The 25,825-nt window shown below is 42.3% G+C and overlaps 1 protein-coding gene across 1 annotated transcript in view; it reads left to right on the top strand.

The window, feature by feature from the left end:
• LOC126248298 (RNA-binding protein 12-like) overlaps positions 1-25,825 on the top strand; it is a 97,184-nt gene that overhangs the window by 39,460 nt on the left and 31,899 nt on the right. The window contains exon 2 of the mRNA XM_049949164.1: positions 22,023-22,141. The gene's annotated coding sequence lies outside the window, so the exon portion shown is untranslated. The remainder of the gene's footprint in view (positions 1-22,022; positions 22,142-25,825) is intronic.

Below are 25,825 nucleotides of genomic sequence, written 5' to 3'. Positions count from 1 at the left end.
CTGCACTCACCAGCGAAACGCTGGAGGGAAAACATTGCGAGTGCAGAGCGTGTCTGTTTCGAAACGTCGCGTCGTCGAGAAATCGGAGCGTCTAAAATGCAGCGCCTCTTGGAGCAGCGGTGCTCAATCAGATTTTGTGTAAAACTGAACAAGACCGGTACGGAAACGTTCGAAATGATTCAAGAGGCCATGTCACGTGCCATGGTTTTCATGTGGCACTAGTGGTTCAAAGATGGCCGCGAAGACTTGGAGAACGATGAACGCTCTGGAAGAACTTCAACGAGCAGAACTGACGAAAATCTTGCCAAAGTGCGTTAAGTTTTAAACAGTGACCGACGTCTCAGCATCAGAATGATTGCAGATGTAGTGGGTTTGGAGTCGACTGGGTGCTTTGCCATGGCAATGCGATCGTTCACACCTGCTTCGCCGTCACTGAAGTTTTGACCCTGTTCAACGTGGAAACGCTGCCGCAGCCACCCTATAGCCCATACCTCGCCCCCAGTGACTTCTTTTTGTTCGCGTGGATGAAGAGAGACCTGAAAAGGGAAGGGTCTGATAGCATCGCAGCGGTCCAAAAGGCACTCCGTTTAAGGGGTTCCAGGGAGCTTACCAGCAGTGGAAATCTCGTTGGCAGCAGTGTGTGGAATCTCAAGGCACCTATTTTGAAGAATGTTAGTCCAATGTATGAAAGTAGTCAATAAATTTTGGTTCTGACGCCAGTCTTGAAATTTTGATTACACACCCTGTAGTATGGACAACTTATACACATCATGCTATTTCTTGCTGCTGCAAAACTTTGCAACCTAAGAATCACTGTAAGAGTTCAATAGTTAAAATATGATCCCATACACACTGCATCTAATAGTTGACATACTGTTAACTTGTAACCCACATTAAAAGAAAACAAAATTCTTGATGGCTCAGTGGGGGGAGGGGGTTTTTGAACACCCCCCCCCCCCCCCCCCCCAATATCTACGTCCCTGAAATACACGTATGTGAAACAGTAAACTAAAAAAACGTGTGCCCGCGTCTCGTGGTCGTGCGGTAGCGTTCTCGCTTCCCACGCCCGGGTTCCCGGGTTCGATTCCTGGCGGGGTCAGGGATTTTCTCTGCCTCGTGATGGCTGGGTGTTGTGTGCTGTCCTTAGTTAGGTTTAAGTAGTTCTAAGTTCTAGGGGACTGATGACCACAGATGTTAAGTCCCATAGTGCTCAGAGCCATTTGAACCATTTAAAAAAACGTGAATGTAAAACATAATATAGCAATTTAAAACATAAAACTATATAAGTAAAATAAATACTTAGGATAGTAATAAATATTTAGATATTACAATTAGGTACGTGGAAAATAGTCCGGCAGCACACTGTCTACTGCTAATTTTCCAAAAATGATATTTCAGAAATCAGCTTTATTACACAGGGGTGTATGCAGATTGAAAACTTCTTTAATTTATGTTGTAACAAAAGTTGTCATTTTTCAAAATTAACTAATGGTGGTGGGGAATTTTGCAAAATTTCAAAAAAACATTTTTATGTATCATCGTTTCGAAGATATGTCCTCTAAACCCAACGTGCCAAATTACCTTCCGGGGTGTGTTTTACCCCTTAAAAGTGAAACTCGGCACAAACAAAAAATACGGATTGCACTATTTTTCCCCTCTGCACACCCGCCAAGTTTTATGAATATAATTTATTGAGATTTGAAAATGTTCTCTTTTTGAACTTGCTCCCCTATAGTTCAATTCTTTTATCTTGGCGGCTCGCGCATGCCCGCCCAGACGCGGGAGATTGCTGCGTTGCCAGTTGCACACGACGCACGCGCCAATAGAAGCAGCGCCATAGTATAGCATAGTTCGCAAGCTTACGTGTAGGGGGGAGCGCGCAGTTCATGAAGTACAGCCACCACGGCCGCATTAACCCTTTCGCTGCTACAAAGACGTGCTCCCTGCATTCCGCGCTGTGCGCGATTTTGTCACTGCACTGCTCGCCTGTGCAGACACATCGTGTTCCGACTGCTTTGACACTCTTATCAATCGATTCCACAAAAACTATTTGGCCCAAAAATTTGATTTTTACACATCTTCTTGACTGATACCTTCCCCCCATAAATGACTTAATTTTGTTTCGATGTTCAACGCAGTTATTATGCAGCATTAAATATAGTAAACCATTGCACGAAATTTTGAGGAGTTTGCAGAGGTAAAAGTCCATAGAGTATACTTTCCGTATGGTCGATTTTAGTTGCCACAATGTTGAGAATGAAATGTGGACAAGATACCTAAATTTCATATAAAATTTACTGTATAACAATAGCTCATTTAAGTACCACATAGGTGTCGTATGTAATATTGAGAAATATTCCGTCTTTCACGACTGTAACAAAAGTTTTATTTACACTGAGCACGTTTGGCTTTATTTTAAAGCACTTCAATCAATCAAAAGGAAGTAGACAAAATACATTAAACAAAACTGTGGACTTACAAAAACATTAGGACTTGAATATACCGTCTATCAGTGAAGTGCTCTGAGCTATGTCAAATATAATTTTTGTGTGTGGCACACACAAACATCATTTATTTGCTAAAACACTGATCTGCCAACACAAACGTTGAATATTGTGTTACCGCAGCACAAAACTACGAAAGGTGACTTGGCAATGCAGGAGACAAAATACTGTCCACTGAAGATGCTTCAAAAGAGAGAAACGCGTCTGGTCTAAATAAGTCCCTTATTACAGTTGCAGAAGAGGAATATATTTCAGTACCATTGGTAAAACTGCGACTGTGGAACAAAAACAAGAAAGAGAACATGAGTACCATTGTGTATTTCCTTGATTGAAGTGCTTTAAAATAAAGCCAAACGCGTCCGGTGTAAATAATACTTTTATTACAGTCGCGAAAGACGGAATATTTCTCAATATTACAAACGACACCTATGTGGTACTTAAATTAAATGAGATATTGTTATACAGTAAATTTTATATGAAATTTAGGTATCTTGTCCACATTTCATTCTCAACATTGTGGCAACTAAAATCGACCATACGGAAAGTATACGCTGTGGACTTCTACCTCTGCAAACTCTTCAAAATTTCGTGCAATGGTTTACTACATTTAATGCTGCATAATAACTGCGTTGAGCATCGAAACAAAATTAAGTCATTTATGGGGGGAAGGTATCAGTCAAGAAGATGTGTAAAAATCAAATTTTTGGGCCAAATAGTTTTTGTGAAATCGAATGATAAGTGTGTCAAAGCAGTGGAACACCATGTGTCTGCACAGGCGAGCAGTGCAGTGATGACAAAATCGCGCACAGCGCAGAATGTGGGGAGCACGTGTCTGCAGCAGCGAAAAGGTTAATGAAGAGATAAAGCACTAGAAATTTCCAAAAATTGCATTCAAACGAATATAATTTGCGAAGTAAGGCACTACGATATTGTTTTTAAATAATGAAAATATTAAGCACCGTACAAGGTTTGAACTCGTAACCTTTTGCATAGCAGCACGACACCTTAACCGTTACGCCAACGCACCTCGTCTGACTACAGCCCCTCATAAGGGCTATAACACGTCATGCAAAATACCGACAAAAACTGTTGGTGTAACTATGAATTATTCACGCTTCGTCGAAGTACAATAGGAAATAAACAATTACTGCTGTTCTTTATTGCGAAAAAGTGGTTCGTTAGAGTGATACAAACACCTTTCCTTGCTATCGCCTGAATTAGGAGTCTTATTGCTTGTTTGGTTTAATTAATTAATAGAATATGGAGCAATTGGTATAAAGAATGCTTTTTCCAAACTTTCTATAAAAGAATGTCTGCTATCAAGACATTGCTTTTGTTCTATTACTTTATTTATGACTGAACGTTTCTAAAACTGAAGACACTCGTCCATGCTATGCACTGCAGTCGAGATGTGGCAACGTCGTTCTCTGTTCATCGGCTGACTGTGTTTTGTGACGTCAGATGCGCAGAACGAACCTAAACTCGGCCGCCAACATAAATGACGCGCACTTTAGTAGCAGCAGTTTATCGTAGGTCTTTGGAGCAATGAAGGATACCTAGTGACAGGAAAAAAGCGCAGAGTAGCAGGGCAGATGCACATAATTATAGGCATATATCGCTGTCGTCAATTTGTTGTAGAAGTGTGGAATATGTTTTATGCTCACGTATTATGACGTTTTTGGAAGACGAAAATCTCCTCCATAACAACTGACGTGGATTCCGCAAACAGAAACCTTGCGAAATTCAACCCACTCTCTTCCTCTATGAGATCGACAGCGCTGTAGATATCGTAGCTCTGGTTGACGCCGTGTTCCTCGACTTCAGGAAGGCATTTTAAACTGTCGCTCACGGCCGTTTAATGAAAAAAATACGAGCTTACCGAGGATCGGACCAGAATTGCGACTGTGTTGAAGACGTCCTTACAGATAGAAGTCAACACGTCCCTCTTAACGGAACAAAATCAGCAGATGCAAAGGTAATTTCGTGTGTCCCCAAGGAAGTTTGATAGGACCGTTACTGTTTACAAAGTATGTAAATGATCTAGTAGAAGACCGTGAACCTAAATAAATGTATCATACTGCGCGTCCGTAGGAGAAGAAATCCACCGCTATACAACTACATCATTGATGACTAATTCATGGAAACAGTATCTACCGTAAAATATCTGAGAGTAATCACCTGGAGCGACATTCAATGGAATGACCACAAAAACCGCATGGTAGGAAAAGGAGATGAGAGAATTAGATTCATAGCAAGAATCTTAAGGAAATGTAACACATTCAGGAAAAAAGCGACTTAAAAAACACTTGTTCGGCCAGTTTTTGGCTATTGTTCATCACTCTGGGACCCATACCAGGTTTACTTCCCCCTACATACGTCTCGAAAAATGACCACAACAAGAACAATCGAGAAATTGCAGCTAATACAGTTTACCGACAGTCATTCTTGCCACGTGCCATTTGCGAATGGAACAGGGAATGGACTCAGTGGGCTTGCGGAGCATTGATGTTGACGTAGGTGAACCGTAGCTTCAATAGGCCACGATCCTGCCACTGTGAATCCATAAAGCAACAAAATTACTGCCGTTTTTGTAAAAATCGTATCTATTTGAAGACAGAACAAATAAAGTTTTTTGTTCTGTGGCTTACTCCAGCACATTCAGTGTGTACCCACAAATTACACTGCTTACACCAGGTTTTGAATGCGAGTATGGTTCGAGGCAGTACAAACAGAGACAATTGCTTTTCACGTAGCTGAAAGTAGGTCATTAGATTGGGTACTACTAGTAGGATGAAAAACATCTTCAGTCTTAGACCAGTATCGTTCTTCTAACAGGCAGGCATGGACCCGCAGGGGAAACAAACATCCTTTGTCTCAGGGGAAAAACCAGGAAATCTGGCAACAATGCAGGCAGTGACTATAGCTTCCATCATGGCCATTATGCCTCCCACACATAAATATTTTTGTGGTGAGTCTTACAAGCATAGTACCCAAGCAGACTTTTTCGGCTTCAGAACCATCTCCGAGAGGTCAGCCATCTTGAATACCAACATAACAATGCGCCATTTTGGATGTTTGAATTTCCCACCAATTTATACTTAGGATGACGCCCTACTTCCACAATGATGTCCTAGGAATGGGGGAAAACCTGTAGTACAATTGTGATATTTTTTAATTTCCTGCCAAAATTTTAATTTCCCACGATTTTATACATTGGGCAGTTGGCCTTTGTGAGGTATCTGGCAGCAGTGCATGGTAAAACGGGAGTGGTGATCGGGGATGATGGGGAGGAACTCTAGCAACAGTGTACTCTGTGCTCGAACCTTCTGAGAATCGTGTTAGATGCGTGTAGGGAGTTTCAAATCTTCATTAATAGTCCGAGAAATACTGTTAACTCTCGCAGCTACAGAGATGAGAGCTCAAACGACATCTGCAACTTTTCAGTGGAGTGCTTGTTCCAGGCTACTTTTTCATGCCAATCCGCACTGAACTGCGCTAGTGGATAATTTATCGCAGGTGAAGATATCCAATGTATAGGCCGGCCAGCAAGATCTCAGGATCTGAATCCAACAGAGCATGTCTGGGATGTCTTGAGAAGACGTTCAGGTCTTCCTCGGGAACGAGACATACTCTCATTATAGCACTTGAACTACTTCATAGAGAGGATGGCAATCACGTGTAGCAGCTACACTCTCAACTCTTTTCCTAATCCAGAATTACAAAAAGCTCAAAGTTAGTATGTATTTTCCGTGAACTATAATTCCCTTTACAAATTTCTCCTTGGTTTCCTTCATAGCTTGCTAAATGTACATACTGAATAATATAGGGGATAGGCTACAACTCTCTCTCATCCCAGTCATAACTACTTCTTCCTTGCCATGTTCTCCCATTCTTCTAACTACAGTCTGGCTCCTGTACGAGTTGTAGATAGCCTTTCGCTCCCCGTATTAAATTGAGGGTGCAGTAATGCGCACACCTATCATCGCCTGCCTTATTTGGAAATGGAATTAATACATTCTTTGTGAAATCTGGGGCATTTCATTTATCCTAAGTGACTTGCGTATCAAGTGGAATAGTTTTGTAATGACTGGCTCTCATAAGGATCTTCAAAACTCTGAAGGAATGTCGTCTACTCTAGGACACATGTTTGGACTTTTAAGTGATCCGTAAAATTCTTCTCGCAGTGTCATATTACCCTTCTTATGGACATCATCTACTCCCTCTTCCCTTTCTATAATATTGGCTTCGTTTCCTTTGTACATCTCTTCCAAGCATTCCTTTCAGCTTTCCCTTCTTTGCTTAGTATTGGCTTGCCATCTGAGTTCTTAATATTCATACAGGTGTTTGTATTTTCTCCAAACGTCTCTTCAGTTTTCCTGTATAAGACGTCTTTCTTTCCCATACTCATACGTGCTTCAACAGCTTTCCATTTTCAAAAGGGTAAAGAGAAGCACGCAGTCGTCGTTTCCGTTCTAGCTTTATTAGAGCAAATCCAGATTTCGGTTAGTAGCTAGCCATTATCAATTCAGTCTTTCGAAATTGTTATATATGCCATAGTATGTCTACACCTGTTGTTCACACTCTTGTCACAGTTAATGTAATTCATATAATGAAGCTAGAACGGAAACGACGATTGATTGCTGCTCTATACCACTTTGAAAGTTAATATCACAGTCGTGGAGCGCATTTCACTTTCCTAATGGAAGGTAATGTGATGAAGCTTTCCATTTCTTCTGTACCCATTCCTGATTTTCATTGTCTGTGAATCTCATGTTTTATACGTCTGTGTTCCCTTTTGCCTGCTTCATTTTATGTTTGTTACGAAGGCAAAATGTGCGGTCCTGTTGTGGGTGGTAACACGCGTACTACGAGATTATTGAGGCAAAGTGCCGTGACTGCTCCTATACGTAAGCATTTTGACTCTTCCTTCGCATCGGCAGATAGATGAGGGATTCATCTACATCTACGTGATTACTCTGCGATTCACAATAAAGTGTCTGGCACAGGGTTCAAAGAACCACCTTCAAGCTGTCTCTCTACCGTTCCACTCTCGAACGGCGCGCAAGGTAACGATCACTTAATTTTTTCTGTGCGAACCCTGATTTCTCTTATTTTATGGTGATTATCATTTCTCCCTATGCAGGTGGGTGCCAATAGAATGTTTTCGCAATCGGAGGAGAAAACTGACTATTGAAATTTCACGAGAAGATCCCATCGCAACGAAAAACGCGTTTGTTATAATGATTGCTACTCCAAGTCACGTATCATGTCTGTGGCACTATCTCCCCTATTTCGCGATAATACAAAACGAGCTGCCCTTCTTTGAACTTTTTCGATGTCATCCGTCAGTCTCACCTGATGCGGATCCCACACCGCACAGCAATACTCCAGAATAGGGGGGACGAGCGCGGTGTAAGCAGTCTCTTTAGTAGACCTGTTGCACCTTTTAACTGTTCTGCCAATGAATCGCAGTCTTTGGTTTGCTTCACCCACGACATTATCTATGTGATCGTTCGAATTTAGGTTATTTGTAATCGTAATCCCTAAGTATTTAATTGAATGTACAGCCTTCAGGTTTGTGTGCCTTATGGCGTAATCGAAATTTAGCGAATTTCTTTTAGTACTCATGTGAATAACTTCACACTTTTCTTTATTCGCACCATGCAAATATCTTATCTAAATCATTTTGAAATTCGTTTTGGTCATCGGATGACTTTACAAGACGGTAAATGACAGCTCATGTGCAAACAATCTAAGAGGGTTACTCAGATTGTCTCCTATGTCGTTAATATAGATCAGGAACAATTGGGGGGGGGGGGGGGCTATAACACTTCCTAGGGGAGGGATTTCTCTGGATGTTTCATGTTCTCTTATTGGTGATTAGAGTGTCTTGTTGCGAAGTGCCTGTCACGTCTCTGAGTGACGGTCTGCAGAAATGGCTCGCGGTGCATCGTATTCTGTCCTTGGGTGTCGTGACCTCGCGATATCGCGAAGCTCTTGGGTAGCGAAGTCGCGAGCTAAGTGCAGCATGAGCTTGTGGAATGACTGTTCGTTGTTCCAGACGATGCTAAGATATGTACTCAAACTGAAGAGCGAGTAGGCCAATGCCCACTCTCTCCAGGCAGCTACGTAACAAGAAGTTACAGAAAGTTCTACCGGCCTTCCACAGGGCGCCTTCCGGATCAATGGCAACGCAGTGCGTGGAAACTCCCGTTACGGTTAAATTTCCACCAAATGCGTTGACATTATGTCGACTAGAGAATTTATGGCAGATATAACAAACGGAAGGAAGGCTTACGAACAGAATCAACGTAAATCACCGCACAGTATTCTGCTGTGCCAGCCTGGAAACTGATTTTCAATTGTCTTGTGTGGCAGTCGTAGCGTTCTTTCGGTAAAGGACACTTTTCCATCACAAGCGGTGCTCGCTTTTCAGCAGAGAAGATTATACGTGGCTCTCGTTGGCGATACCGTGGTCTGCAGGCGGCGATGTCCCCGAGAGCCTTACGTCACGAATATGCTGTTTCCGCTAGAGGCAGCGGACGAGTCCCTCCTCGACAGGGCCGGTCCTGGTGCGTGGAATGTGGCCTCCCATCTTGTAGGTCAGCATGCGTCCTCCTTAGGGCCAGGCTCTCGACTCTTTCCCGGTCATTCATAAGGTAGTGTAGCGGTTAAGTCACTGGCTGGAGAACTACTGGTCAGCGGTATCATTCCCGCCTTCTACTATCCTTTATCATTTGAAATTTGTGACTTACAGAAAATGCTGGGAATTATTTACAGAATATTTTAATTCATTAGAAAATTCTGTATACGCGAACGGAAAGAAATTCCAGGACCAAGAATTAGTTGTGGGAGAGAAATGAAAGTTGGTAGGCGTGTTGAAACATCCCCTTAGAAAAAAGCCGGCCGCGGTGGTCTCGCGGTTCTAGGCGCGCAGTCCGGAACCGTGCGACTGCTACGGTCGCAGGTTCGAATCCTGCCTCGGGCATGGATGTGTGTGATGTCCTTAGGTTAGTTAGGTTTAAGTAGTTCTAAGTTCTAGGGGACTGATGACCACAGCAGTTGAGTCCCATAGTGCTCAGAGCCATTTGAACCATTTGAACCTTAGAAAAATTAATGAATTACTGCACTGGTTAACCCCTTACGTTATTTGATTTTCAAACAGATGAGCAAAACTGAACGTACTCAGACATTTCTCTCTTTACTTATTCTGATCAACACTAAACTTACACACAATATTTTTAGCGCAACGCAATCTGACTTTCAATAATCCCTACAAAATAATGGCCCTGACTAACAATAACCTATACCTTTCATGAATCACTTACCTCACAAAAATCTTCGTTACTCGAACTACTGCAATACAGCGAGCGCCAATACTTCCAGCTAAATAAAGGATTCTAACTACTGAAGGCACTAACTACTGATAGGCATAGTTAGCAAATGAAAGATTTTGATAGAGAACAAACAATGTATCATGTATCCAGTATTACAAATTTACTCTTTCTGATGGACACACGTCCAGATCGTCCGCTCTCAAAATTCTGCCATCTCTCTCCCCACATCCACCACTGCTGGCGTCTCACCTCCAATTGCGCAACGCTACGCGCTGTTCACATCCAATTGCCCAACACTACAATAGCGAATATTCCAACAATGCCAACCAGCCACATACCGCACACAGCACAGCCAGCGATTTTCATACAGAGCGCTACGTGGCGTTACCGACATAAAAACCTATACAGCCTACTTACAGTGTTTCTACATCTCAAAGACGATATCTATTAAAATTTCACGCCAGTCGCACAAGAGTGGCGCTAGTAGTTTGCTTTAAATACGCGCTGTAACGACCGTGAGAGTTAGTAACATTTGAGACTGGACGTAGCAAGTTGATGTTAGTCGAGAAATAGTTTAAGAAGAAGACACTGTTATCAACAGCTCACTTAATTTGAACGAGGTCGTGTAATAGGATTACGAGAAGCTGGATGTTCCTTCCGCGATATTGCTGAAAGACAAGGCAGAAATGTAGCCACTATACATGATTGCTGATAGCGATGGTCATAGGAGGGTATGGTCGCAAGAAGACCGGGATCCGGACGACCATGATTTCCCTAAAAATCGCTCCAGGCAAATGCCGGGATAGTTCCTTTGAAAGGGCACGGCCATTTTCCTTACCCCTCCTTCCCTAATCCTATGAGACCTATGACCTCGCTGTTTGGTCTCCTCCCCTAAACAACCCAACCCCTCCCCCCCCCCCCCCAACTGCCGGCCGTTATGACCGTGCGGTTCTAGGCGCTTCAGTCTGGAACCGCGTGACCGCTACGTCGCAGGTTCGAATCCTGCCTCGGGCATGGATGTGTGCGATGTCCTTAGGTTAGTTAGGTTTAAGTAGTTCTAAGTTCTAGGGGACTGATGACCACAGATGTGAAGTCCCATAGTGCTCAGAGCCATTCGAACCATTTGGACCCCCCACCCCCACCCCCACCCCCTAACTCCAGAACGGCCGAGTGGCACTACCGAGAGGGAAGACTGTCGTGTTCAGCGTATGGCTCTGGCGCATCGATCTGCGTCTGCAGCAGCAATTTGAGCAGCAGTTGAAGCCGCAGTGACACAACGAACAGTTACAAATCGGTTACCTAAAGGACAACTCCGAGCCAGACGCCCTGTAGCGTGCATTCCAGTAATCCCAAACCAACGCCGTTTGCGACTTCAGTGGTATCAAGCGAGAGCTCATCGGAGTGTGGAATGGAGGTCTGTTGTGTTTTCTGATTGAAACCCAGTTCTGCGTCAGTACCAGTGATGGCCGTGTGTTGGCTAGGAGGAAGCCAGGTGAGCGCCCACAACCAACCCGTCTGTGTCCTAACACACTGGACCTACACTTGGGGTTACGGTTTGTGGTGCGATTGTGTACGACAGCAGGAGCACTCTCGCGGCTATCCCAAACGCACCCTGGCGGCAAATTTGTACGTCAGTCTGGGGACTGGACCTGTTGTGTTGCCATTCGTGAGCAGCATTCCAGCGAGTGTTTTCCAACAGGATAACGCTCGCTCACATACCGCTGTTGTAACCCAACATGTACTACGGAGTGTCGACATGTTGCCTTGTCCTGCTCGATCAGTAGCTCTGTCTCCAGTCGAGCATATATGGGGCATCATCGAACGACAACTGCAGCGTCATCCACAACCAGCATTAACCATCCCTGTATTGACCGACCAAACGCAACAGACATGGAACTCCATCCCACAAACGGACATCCGGCGCATGTACGACATTATACATGCACGTTTGCATTCAACATTCTAGAGATTTCACCGGTTATTAATGTACCGGTATTTCACATTTGCAATGCCTTATCTCTTGCTTACATTAATCTGTGAGCTTGAAACGTCAATCACTTAAATATGGTACCTAGAAAAATGTATTCCAAAAATTTCATTACTCTACATTAATTATTTCTTTCCGTCATTATATAAGAGGCAGTCAAATGGAAACGAGGCAGATGAAAAAAAAGTAAATTGTTTATTGTTTCAATAGTAGCCGCCATAACTCTTAATACATTATCCCACTGCGAGACAAGATGGTCAATGTATTCGTGGAAAAATGTGCACGTTTGCCTGGTGAAACATGATTGCACCCAAGCAGGCACCTCTGCGTCCGAAGAAAATCGACAACCACGAATGCCTTTTTTCAGGACGCCAAAATTATGGAAATCGCATGGAGAGAGATTGTCACTGTATGGAGGATGAGTAAGGGCTTCTCAGAGAAATTTATGCAGCGTATTCGAAACAACCTTGACTTCATGTTGTTGGGCATTTTGTTGGCAGCCTGTTTTGACTGCGCAGCAGAAGTTTTCGATGGGAAACCCTTACACATCCTTCATACAGTCTCCATCTCTTCGCATTCGATTTCCATAATTTTGGAGCTCTGAACAAAAACATTCGTGGCCGTCGATTTGCATCGGATGAAGAGATGCGCGCCTAGGTGCAATCATAATTCCGTAGGCAACCGCAAACATTTTCCATGACGGCGTGGACTGTCTTGTCTCACAATGGAATAAATGTATTAACGGTTATGGCGATTACTTTTGAAATAACAAAGTTCACTTACTTTTTTTCTACCTGCCTCGTTTTTATTTGATTGTCCCTGAGGTGGTATTTTCAGTGTGAAGCATTACTTCTCGTTGACGACTGCTCTTGTAACTAGTACTTGAGTTCGGATTCTACATGACAATAACGATCATAATTGCATAGAATGACCATAAAAGGGCATGCGTATCCAGAGACATATGACCATTCTATGCAAGCAATCGCCATTGTAGTGCAATTAGCGTCTGAACTACCTTCGGTGATGTGGTTGAAAAATCAGCCAGCCAGTTGCAAATAAAGGTTTACTGGCCCCTGAACTAGTTTTCGATATTTGTAAAAATATCTTCTTCAGAAGTAGTGGGCCCTAAAAATGTATACAACAAGCTACAAAATTATTTTTACAAACATAATAAAATATCAATAGAAAAGTATTTGTGAAGTAAACGTACTCACTTCTTACATCATTTGATGATACATTAGATTAGACGAAGCCGAGCGACTCTTTTCATAAACAAAACTGACGAAACAAGAATTATCACAGGCCATCAGCCAGATTACATACACTATGTGATCAAAAGTATCCGGACACCCCCAAAAACATATGTTTTTCATATTAGGTGCATTGTTCTGCCAACTATTGCCAGGTACTCGATATCAGCGACCTCAGTAGTCAATAGACATCGTGAGAGAGCAGAACGGAGCGCTCCGAGGAAATCACGGACTTTGAACGTGGTCAGGTGATTGGGTGTCACTTGTGTCATACATTTGTACGCGACATTTCTACACTCCTAAACATCCATAGGTCCACTGTTCCCGATGTGATAGTGAAGTGGAAACGTGAAGGGACACGTACAGCACAAAAGCGTACAGGCCGACCTCGTTTGTTGACTGTCAGAGACTGCCGACAGTTGCAGAGGCTCATAATGTGCAATAGACAGACATCTATCCAGTCCATAACACAGGAATTCCAAATTGTATCAGGATCCACTGCAAGTACTATGGCAGCTAGGCGGGAGGTGAGATAACTTGGATTTTATGGTCGAGCGGCTGCTCATAAGCCACACATCACGCCAGTAAATGCCAAACGACGCCTCGCTTGGTGTAAGGAGAGTAAACATTGGATGATTGAACAGTGGAAAAACGTTTTGTGGAGTGACGAATCACGGTACACAATGTGGCGATCCGATGGCAGGGTGTGGGTACGGCGAATGCCCACTGAACGTCCTCTGCCAGCGTGTGTAGTGCCAACAGTAAAATTCGGGAGCGGCGGTGTTATGGTGTGGTCGTGTTTTTTCCATGGAGGGGGCTTGCACTCCTTGTTGCTTTGCGTGGCAAAAAAGTTTTTCATCACCTCGGTTCCGAGAGTTCCGGAACCTGTACAGAAAATTGGAATAGAGATCAACGTAAACATCATTTCCGCCCTTTTTATTTCTCATGAAAACCACATATTGCATGTTGTACCACCATGCAGCGAGACCCTCAGAAGTGGTGGTCCAGATTGCTGTACACACCGGTACATCTAATACCCAGTAGCAAGTCCTCTTGCATTGATGCATGCCTGTATTTGTCGTTGCATACTATCCACAAGTTCATCAAGGCACTGTTGGTCCAGATCGTCCCACTCCTCAATGGCGATTCGGCGTAGATCCCTCAGAGTGATTGGTGGGTCACGTCGTCCATAAACAGCCCTTTTCAACCTATCCTAGGCATATTCGATAGGGTTCATGTCTGGAGAACATGTTGGCCATTCTAGTCGAGCGATGTAGTTATCCTGAAGGAAGTCATTCACAAGATGGGCACGCGAATTGTCGTCCATGAAGACGAATGTCTCGCCAATATGCTGCCTATATGGTTGCACTGTCGGTCGGAGGATGGCATTAACATATTGTACTGCCGTTACGGCGCCTTCCATGACCGCCAGCGGCATACGTCGGCCCCACATAATGCCACCCCAAAACATCAGGGAACGTCCACCATGCTGCACTCGCTGGACAGTGTGTCTAAGGCGTTCAGCCTAACTGGATTGCGTCCAAACACGTCTCCGACGATTGTCTGGTTGAAGGCATATGCGACACTCATCAGTGAAGAGAGCGTGATATCAATCCTGAGTGGTCCATTCGGCATGTTGTTGGGCCCATTTGTACTGCGCTGTATGGTGTCGTGGTTGCGAAGATGGACCTCGCCATGGACGTTGGGAGTGAAGTTGCGCATCAGGCAGCCTATTTGCGCACAGTTTGAATCGTAACACGACGTCCTGTGGCTGCACGAAAAGCATTATTCAACATGGTAGCGTTGCTGTCAGGGTTCCTCCGAGCCATAATCCCCAGGTAGCGGTCATCCACTGCAGTAGTAGCCCTTGGGCGGCCTGTGCGAGGCATGTCACCGACAATTTCTGTCTCTCTGTATCTCCGCCATGTACATGTCCATAATGCAAAAATTCTCACTGAATATAATTCTCAGAATTTGCGCGAACAAAGTCATATGCCCTTTAAGATGGACTGGATCACGTTTTCCACGCGCATGCCTGAATATTTCTCCGCTCCCGAAAATCGCATTCGCTAGCTGTCATACAGTATATGAGGATGTGTAATGAGAGGTCCAGCAACGCACTGGACAGCAAACCATGCTCGGAGAGCCTACATGGCAAAGTAATTGACCAAGTGCAGACTTTATTCCTACGTGACAGTCATAACCGAGTCTAAGAACTTCTATTCTTAGTGGGACGAGAACTTAGTTGGTATTTTCACTTTTGACAGAAAACATTTGTCTTAAGGATCCCTCACAAATGTTTGTGGACGAGTAGTGTTGATGGCTTTCAAAATATTCTCAGTATTGGCAGTACATACTGAACGTGTGCGGTCAAGTATTGACAGTTTCACAATATTCAACATTCAGATGATGTCAGCTTCCAACATCAGCCACACGACGTTAGTGTGTACTGTTTGTTTTCGATTCGCCTTTGTTCATGTCATACGTCAGATTCAATTTTTCAAGTGGTCTTTTAACATATCACACTTTTAATAGACTTATGCGAGGGTATTCATTGCATATACCACTTAAGGTGGTCAACAGAGGATTCTCTATGACACTGCTTACTTTAGGATAGTATAGGTTGGTGAATTACATAGCAGTTTGGAAAAACGCTTCCGCTTAGAAAAACACATCGTATATATGTATTGACTTGTAAGAGGTTTGCGAAATACTTGTAAATTTCAGCAATTATTACAAAACGTAAAAAAAAAAGTCTTATGTCAGTTAGCTGGACGTATCCCTGCTAGGCGGACATAATTGCTTCACAGATTTCCATAGAATTTTAATAGTTGTGTTTGCTGATATTACAGAAATAGACTTCGAGTATTCGAATGACCTACATGTTGCCAGAAATGTCAAAGTTACTCTTAATCTCTCGTTGACTGCGTTTGCCTTCCTCATTAACGTGACAGCTTCTCTGTTTTATCTCGTTTCAACATTAATAACTTGTATCGGTACGGTACAGCACTCATCGGAAAAAAGTATGAAATCTTTCGGGTGCATGATTCTGATTATCAGTAAATTAACGTGTGGCCAACCGCTCCTTGTTTTCAACCATTCTCGGACCCATTTCCACTTTTTCGCTGTCTTCTGTTGCTTGCCAACTATAGCCAATATAATTGCAACACACGCTTTCTTTTGGGTATTCCGACATTTTCTAAGACCACGTTGTCAACTGACGATTTCAGTCAATGTTATTGATGGTGTGAGGTCGCTACAGTATATTGAAGATTTGACAAACTAGTATTATCAGTAAATCCTGAACGTGAGCAGGCACCTTTAGGAGGGTATAAGAAAAATATCTGGCGACGTTACTAATAATGGAGCAAAAGCAGTTCTTCCTGGAAATTAGCAAGGGGCATAGACAAACGCATTAGACTGCTCAATCGCCAAATTAAAAAAAAAAAAAATTACACAGATCTAGCTCCAAAGTGCGCACATCTCACCCAGTGAAGTCCCAGATAGAGCCAGTAAGGTTGAGGTTAGATGCTGTGGGTGATCACAAAAGCTCTTAATGCCCATGGAGTGCTACTCAAACAATTTGAACTCATCGTGGGAGTGATGGGATAGTGTACTGGCTTGCTGAAGGAATTGATCACGTGCGAGATGCTGCAGGTGAACAAAGGGGATGCGCATGAGCAGATAGTAGGCTTCTTTATCATTTGTTGATGAGAGGCTATAGCAGGCATATCAGGCGCCTCATTTCACAATATGCAAACATCCCCACCACAAAAATACCCCAGAAATAAATTTCAAAATCTTATTCCAGTGCTAATTACTAAAAGAAAACAGTAATTGCAATTTGAGGTAATTCCTGATATCTTTTAATGAAAACAGAAAGAACTAGACCAACAACATTGTTCTGTCTGTTAAAATGAATGAAAAAAACGAAAATTTAAAATTTCTGCCTTGTTACTTCAATAATGGAACTTTTCAATTTCGCTAAATTATTCTGCTGTCCACAGGAAAGCGTGGAAAAGAAATTTTTAAAAAAATCACATAATTGTATGTTCACATGTTAAATATAAGAAGCTGTTTAACTGCAAAGGTATATGTTATATTTGAAGAGAACTCAAGGCTAAGTACCTAATTAAATTTTATAAAATCTCCATGAAAATATTGCAAAACTGATAAACATTGCCATTATTTTATGTACAGTACACAAGTGAAAAGGAAAACACAAATACCGGTATGTGTGTGATTCTATTAATAAAATCATGTGTAATTCTTGCAGTTGTTTAGTATATGTGCTGACAGCTTTTCTCTGGGATATGCACTCCTGGAAATGGAAAAAAGAACACATTGACACCGGTGTGTCAGACCCACCATACTTGCTCCGGACACTGCGAGAGGGCTGTACAAGCAATGATCACACGCACGGCACAGCGGACACACCAGGAACCGCGGTGTTGGCCGTCGAATGGCGCTAGCTGCGCAGCATTTGTGCACCGCCGCCGTCAGTGTCAGCCAGTTTGCCGTGGCATACGGAGCTCCATCGCAGTCTTTAACACTGGTAGCATGCCGCGACAGCGTGGACGTGAACCGTATGTGCAGTTGACGGACTTTGAGCGAGGGCGTATAGTGGGCATGCGGGAGGCCGGGTGGACGTACCGCCGAATTGCTCAACACGTGGGGCGTGAGGTCTCCACAGTACATCGATGTTGTCGCCAGTGGTCGGCGGAAGGTGCACGTGCCCGTCGACCTGGGACCGGACCGCAGCGACGCACGGATGCACGCCAAGACCGTAGGATCCTACGCAGTGCCGTAGGGGACCGCACCGCCACTTCCCAGCAAATTAGGGACACTGTTGCTCCTGGGGTATCGGCGAGGACCATTCGCAACTGTCTCCATGAAGCTGGGCTACGGTCCCGCACACCGTTAGGCCGTCTTCCGCTCACGCCCCAACATCGTGCAGCCCGCCTCCAGTGGTGTCGCGACAGGCGTGAATGGAGGGACGAATGGAGACGTGTCGTCTTCAGCGATGAGAGTCGCTTCTGCCTTGGTGCCAATGATGGTCGTATGCGTGTTTGGCGCCGTGCAGGTGAGCGCCACAATCAGGACTGCATACGACCGAGGCACACAGGGCCAACACCCGGCATCATGGTGAGGGGAGCAATCTCCTACACTGGCCGTACACCACTGGTGATCGTCGAGGGGACACTGAATAGTGCACGGTACATCCAAACCGTCATCGAACCCATCGTTCTACCATTCCTAGACCGGCAAGGGAACTTGCTGTTCCAACAGGACAATGCACGTCCGCATGTATCCCGTGCCACCCAACGTGCTCTAGAAGGTGTAAGTCAACTACCCTGGCCAGCACGATCTCCGGATCTGTCCCCCATTGAGCATGTTTGGGACTGGATGAAGCGTCGTCTCACGCGGTCTGCACGTCCAGCACGAACGCTGGTCCAACTGAGGCGCCAGGTGGGAATGGCATGGCAAGCCGTTCCACAGGACTACATCCAGCATCTCTATGATCGTCTCCATGGGAGAATAGCAGCCTGCATTGCTGCGAAAGGTGGATATACACTGTACTAGTGCCGACATTGTGCATGCTCTGTTGCCTGTGTCTATGTGCCTGTGGTTCTGTCAGTGTGATCATGTGATGTATCTGACCCCAGGAATGTGTCAATAAAGTTGCCCCTTCCTGGGACAATGAATTCACGGTGTTCTTATTTCAATTTCCAGGAGTGTATTTCCTAACCTGCAACATAGCAAAATCTTTCAAAATAGAATCTGAATTGATTGACTTCAAGGTATAGTTTTCACTGGCTAAAGTTGACAGTTTACACAATCATTCTTGAGAACGGCTTGACCTAAGGTATGTTTTGAGTTTTGAAAATCTTCTTTCACCACTAGCTACAGATGTAGGTAAAGTCAGAGAAAAGGTATTGGGAAAATGGGAATAAAATTGCCTTTTATAAATACAAGATAATGAGCTTTTGGAGAACTTTGAGCAGGAAAAATGAGTGCTAAGATCAAAATTTCATTATGTACTTCCTGCCCATTGATCTCACATATGTCATCATCACTTAACACAGTCTCAAGAACCATCCATGTGGCTTTTAGTTTTCCACCATCCCACATCTGCAGATTGCAAATATAGTGTAGAAAGTTGAAGTTCTTGTTATATTGAACAGTGCTTAATTGGTGAGAGATTTGCTTTACTCTGGCCTGTCTGTCCCCTGTTACATTCTGGGATAGTCAATGCCCAATTGCAATTCCCATCATCAAAATGTTGTTGCCCACAGCAGTGGTCAGTGGTTTGCAATAATAAAGATACTTCTTGTACATCATTGACACAGTGGCTCATGAAAAGCTCAGTTGATGCCAAATTACACAAATGATTACCCATGCATTATATTCATCCACAATCTTCCCATGATTAAAGACACTGATATTGCGTGTTTTACATCATGCCAGTTCATGGTCTGATGACATTCGAGTCATGAATCATGCTGAACTGTTCCACTTGCAGTGGTTATGGGCATGCTGCCTTTCAAATACAGTATTTATCAGTATTCAAGTGCTTATGAGTGTAAATGACAGGTCTTACTCCTTCAGTTAATCTGATATGTTTTTAGCAGCTTGATTATGTGGGAAAATATGACATTTTGAACACAGTGCTTATTGTCAACAATATAAGCTAACGGATTGCACTGTATTTTAATGGTATCTGTATTTCTGTTTCACTAAATGCAACACTATATAATTACCAGAATGAGATTTTCACTCTGCAGCAGAGTGTGCACTGATATAAAACTTCCGGGTAGATTAAAACTGTGTGCCAGACTGAGACTTGAACTCAGGACCTTTGCCTTTCGCGAGCAAATGCTCTACCATCTGAGCTACCTAAGCACTACTCACACCCTGTCCTCACTGCTTTACTTCTACCAATACCTTGTCTCCTACCTTCCATACTTCACAGAAGCTCTCCTGCGAAACTTGCAGAACTAGCACGCCTGGAAAAAAGGGTACTGTGGAGACATGTCTTAGCCACAGCCTGGGAGATGTTTCCAGAATGAGTTTTTCACTCTGCAGCAGAGTGTGCACTGATATGAAACTTCCTGGCAGATTAAAACTGTGTGACAGACCGAGACTCGATCTCAGGACCTTTGCCTTTCATGGCAAGTGCTCTTGGAAGGTAGGAGATGAGGTACTGGCAGAAGTAAAGCTGTGAGGACAGGGTGTGAGTAGTGTGTGGGTAGCTCAGATGGTGGAGCACTTGCCCGCGAAAGGCAAAGGTCCTGAGTTCAAGTCTCAGTTCGGTACACAGTTTTAATGTGCCAGGAAGTTTCACTGTATAATTATTTTTTTAAGACATACGAATTATGTCTGACTAATTACTACCTCACCATTGACACTCAAAACAACACAAAATAACAATAAGGAATAATATGACTTTAAAATTGCTAATTTTTGAAAAATGTATTTACAGACTCGTCTCTGATATTTGTAACACCTCAGATAATGCATACAAAAGTAAGCAATCAGCAATTTATATTACTGAGGGCTGGAAAAAAACTGCAAAAATGATTGAGATGTTGTCTTACAATAGTTGTTATAGTCATCATCTGCAAAGGACACAGTCACTAATAGGAAAGCAAAGTTCTTCCTAATATTCCACTGAGTAGTGTTATACTGACTGTAGCACTCCTCATTTACTTCAATGCACCCTGTCTTTAATCAACAGAAGTCAGAAGACTCAGGACTAGCATGTATCTGTGTCAACGACCACCAAACATCCTATGACAACAAACAATACTTCACGTTAAAAAAAGTACCAACCACAGTGTCATTCTTGAAAACCTGTAACTTTAATGGTGATTACTGACCTTTATTTTAGAGTTAATATTTCAAAGTTTTATCCACCTTAGCCCCACCTGTTCTGATTAATATACTAGTTTCCAAAAGTTAAACATAATCAAGAAATGAAAGCATATTTCTTCAATAAAATGTCATAACACTTACAGAATAAGTGAAAGCATAACCATGAGACAAATGGCATGCATCAGTGTCAAAAACATAGTAAAAACCTGAACCAGGAGATACACTTTTATAAAAGAGAATAATAAAATTTGTAAATCTCTTCCATAATAACAAAACAGTTGATAGATGATATGATTATCGCATATTATTAGCAGTAATCAGACATGCTCTTTCTCTGATCTTTCTAGAGCTCTACGAGCAGCTAATTACGTTACTGAAAAAAAATATGGCTGAGATATGGCAGACTGGAGTATCAATCATACACAAAGTTTTTCAGTTTCCAAGAGTCTCTGAAACAGTGCTGCAGGGCAACAAAGAAATATTGGGAAATACTTTTTTAGTTCAGAAATCCCTGTCTAGAAAATCTTGAATTCACTGTGTGGTGTCTTTACTCCCCATTGCCTTCCATCCTTAGCCACATTCATCATGCAAATCAATAAGGGTGGGTCTAACTATCCTATGTAAATCTCTCTATTTGTAAATCTCTTCCACAGCAACAAAACAGTTGCTAGATGATATGACTACCTCTCATGATTGGCAGTAATCAGCCATCCTCTTTCTATTATCCTTCTAAAGTTCTATGAGCAGCTAATTCCATTCCTGAAAAAAAGTTAACCTATGGTGAATTTCTGTTGAAATATATTCCTTTGTTTGCAAAAACCAAACAACAATGTTAGTCACATTTGTAGAAGAGTCAATAGTAGATGTAATGCAGAACGCGAAACCACTCTTCAACTGAATAGTTGACCATAGTGGAAGAAACAGTCATGGCAAATGGGATACCTATTGCATTACATAAGTCTCATCCTTCTTTGATATGTGTACTACTGATTGCTTTTCACATCTTGATGATGCATGCAAGTAGTGAGAAGTGCTTGTAGTATGAAATGTGTTATGTCACTTCTTACAGGAATATGTCGAAAGTTGATGGATGGGTAGCAACTCCAAAGGAACAATGCTGGCACATGTACCATCTAAAGGAAGAAATGGTTGCCATAAACTGCCTTGTCTCCTCATCTAATTGAATCTGTAAGTATGCCTGTGAGCGATCACCTAAGAAAAAATGTGCTAGCTAGCTCCCTGGACATGGAATGTGTATGTGACTCTGTACTGAACCTTTAATATCACAATGCAATGGGAGTTTCATATGTGATTTCACTATCCAAACAATTGTAGCTCACTGACAGTAAGATTTAAGACACATAAATGCTGTAGCCTGTTTAATTCCATTTTGATTTAATATTTGACTGTACAAGATATATTGTGTGGCCTATAACACATAACTTAATTACCTCTATGTATAGCACTGAACACTCTGAAAAGTATTTAACTTTCGGAATGAAATTATGTTGTACCTCAGGTTGACCGCGTGTTGTGTAAAACTGACAACAACGGACAAATCTATTCCAGAAATATTTGCGTTTTAAGGCTTATTGATGGCTCTTATATATAGTTTTTGTCAAATTGTTGTAGAGGTAGCACAAAATAAATTGTCCCCTTTGTAGAAATACATCCTCGTCCTGAACGCTGGGCAGTTCCATCCAGTTGTTCCAGAGGGGTGGCCTTCTCAGTTGACTGTCACCTAACAACCAGTGCACTTAAAGTGTTCTTGTTGCTGTCTTTACACACCATAGATGAAAGGAAAGTTTTTCCTAATCAGGCATGTGACATGATTGTATGCAGTGCCTATAAAAATTTTTTATCAGATGAGTCAAACAAGGAAGCAAAAATCTCATTAAAACTGTGCTCAAGAGGCCTGAAAGAACCACTATCTATTCCTGTTACACAATGAAGAGATTAAAGAAGGAGTGGAAAATTACTACAACTATCTCTCGCAGCTTGAGTAGTTCGGGAAGATGTGGAAAAGGAAAAGAAAATTTTACTTTTAGGTAATATTGACAAATGGGTTGTCAGGGGACTGACACACAATTTTCACATGGCACATATTCTTAATTTTACATTTTCAGTACTGCTGTAAGTGAGGTTGCTGCACTACATTTTTACTATCCTTTTTTGTTTTACAAAATTTTCTTCTGGAAGTGTGATGTCAGATTTGTTTTTCTTTGGTTGATCCTTTGTTTCTGCAAGTATTTCTTTTTCAGTACTCCACTGAGCAACTACTGGCTTTGAACATCTATGTTTGTCGAATTATTGATTGTACTGACATAACCTGTCAATAGGATCATTTGCAGATATGTTAGCTGTAGTTTACAAGTTATGTGAGATATGCTTAGGCTTCAGCTGTCAGACTGCAACTTCCCTACCATGCTGTGGCCATTCACAATGGAACCCCCACCACTGCCATTATGCACTTGCTTACTGCGCTGTCTGTGCAGGTACGGCCCTAGCTATTTAGTGCACACCCTACACTGATGTACCAGAACATTATGACAATTGCCTGCTACGAGTATGAGAATGAGCTCACCTGTGTCACATGGAGCAAACATGGCATTTTAGAGAGGAAGTTAATTGAGAAAGTTGCTGATATGTTCCATTTTGGAATAGGGAAGAGTGCAACGGCACAGCAGCATTTGGGGCACGAATCAGTGAAACTGCATGAAGTAAGATGACATTGCAGTTAAAACATTGGACTTCCATTTGGTTAAATAGGATTCAAATACCTGTCTATCCATCTAAATTTAGGTTTCCTATGATCTCCGTAAACTGATTGAGGCAAAGGCCTGTACAGTTCCTTTGAAAGGACACTGCAAATTCCATTTCCCATCCTTGTCTCCAGTCCAAATTTATGCTCAATCTGTAATGACCTCATACTTGACTGAATATTATGCCTTAATCTTCCTTTCCTTTCTTGAAAGAAGCATCAGGAATTATTGATGTTAACATGCTATTGTCATTAGCACATGTAGAAAGAGGATGGATGGTCACCACTTGTGCATCACAACCAAACAGTGCAGGGATGTTCACACTTAATTTCAGTTGCACTACACTTGAATGCATTTCTGCATCTTAAGCACTGTTTCACTTCACTGGATGATATAGAAATGAAGTAGTGTGGCTTTCATCAGGGATTTGTCTCAAGCATAAACAGCACTGCATGCATGATAACTAGTTAAACTTTTTTCCATTTTGTAACACATGGGACAAGGTGGACTAGCTGTCACTCACTGGCACAACAGCAGTTGTTTAAGGATGGGTGCTAAGTCTTGCTCTAAGGAAAACAAAGAACATAATTGATTGAATATGTGCAAAACAGTGCATGTGGCTGAGGTACCAGTAATATTATCCAAATGTACAGTGATCATTGGTACCTTTCTTCTTTTTGTTTTAAATAAAAAATAAAACAGCAGAACCAGTCAATGGTTGATGTAAACAATGGCCACAGACAATCAGCAGATCCCCACAAAAAGTTTTTAAAGATGGGGATCCATATGCAGCACATGCACTTGAAGAAGTTCCTGACTTACTGTGTGAAAGCTGGAAGTGATAATGTGGCTAGGTACTTGGAAATTTGTAAGATATTAGAAGACATTTCAAAAAGTATTATGATTCAAATAGAAGGACAGACAAGTCTGACCTTTGGTGTGGTACTGCATTGGTATTATTAATTTGGTGGAATATTTTGAGTGAAAAACTAAAGGTGGTGGTCTTGAAGTCCATCCATCTCTGTTATAAAATCTTATAGAACTTTGATGTTGTATCCCTTGTTACAACAGTGAATCCTAATATTCAGTTCACATCAGTTTACAAATAATTAAATGAATTTTCTTTGCTCTGATGTGACTAGGGAAATATAACTGCTTCTAGGATTTCTATTCTTCCCCTTGGCAAAAGTTTTCTTCTGGATGCATCACTGGAGTCCTAGGAAGCTGCTTCATTGCATTTTACATCTCATTTAATGCAGTATGTGTGTGTCTTCATGGGTGTTAGACAACAAATCTAAAGCTTGGAGGTTCTATCTGTGATTTTTCTAGGTTTTTTTTCTGTCACTTATTGTTTATTACACCTCTGGAATATATGAAATATGCTAAGTTTCATCATTGCTTAAAGTCCACAGTAAAGATTAGGCCAAACTATACATGATATTTGTAAAGAATAAGTTAATTCAAAAGTTAGACGAAGGCATGGGTGTACCACTGCCAATAGGACCATGTCTAGTAAAGCACTGTGATCTTCAAACCAACTTTTGCATTAAGGACAGTATTAGTCATGAAAATACAACGCTAAAATGCTGTCACAGATTTTACAGTTTTTCTAATAAAAATATATAATAAAAAAACCTCTGACATCATCTATAACATTTTCTTCAACTTCAGTTATGCCAGTTGACACTGTTGTTGTGGTCTTCAGTTCAAAGACTGGTTTGGTGCAGCTCCCCATGCTCCTCTATCCTGTGAAAGCCTCGTCATCTCTGAATAACTACTGCAACTTACATTCCTTTTGAACCTGCCTACTGTATTCATCTTTTACTAAGCAAGATGGTGCAGTGGTTAGCACACTGGACTCGCATTTGGGAGGACAACGGTTCAAACCCTGTCTGGCCACCCAGATTTAGGTTTTCTGTCATTTCCCTAAATCATTCCAGGCAGATGCCAGGATGGTTCCTTTGAAAGAGCATGGCCGATTTCCTTCCCCATCTTTGACACAGCCCGAGCTTGTGCTCAGTCTCTAATATATCCAGGACATAAAATCCTATCGTTCTTCCTTTGTATTCATCTCTTGGTCTCCCTCTATGATTTTTACCCTCCAGGCTTC

This window comes from Schistocerca nitens, chromosome 3, assembly GCF_023898315.1.
Source record: "Schistocerca nitens isolate TAMUIC-IGC-003100 chromosome 3, iqSchNite1.1, whole genome shotgun sequence".
Classification (NCBI taxonomy): Eukaryota; Metazoa; Arthropoda; class Insecta; order Orthoptera; family Acrididae; genus Schistocerca; species Schistocerca nitens.
This window is presented reverse-complemented; position numbering and strand designations above follow the sequence as displayed.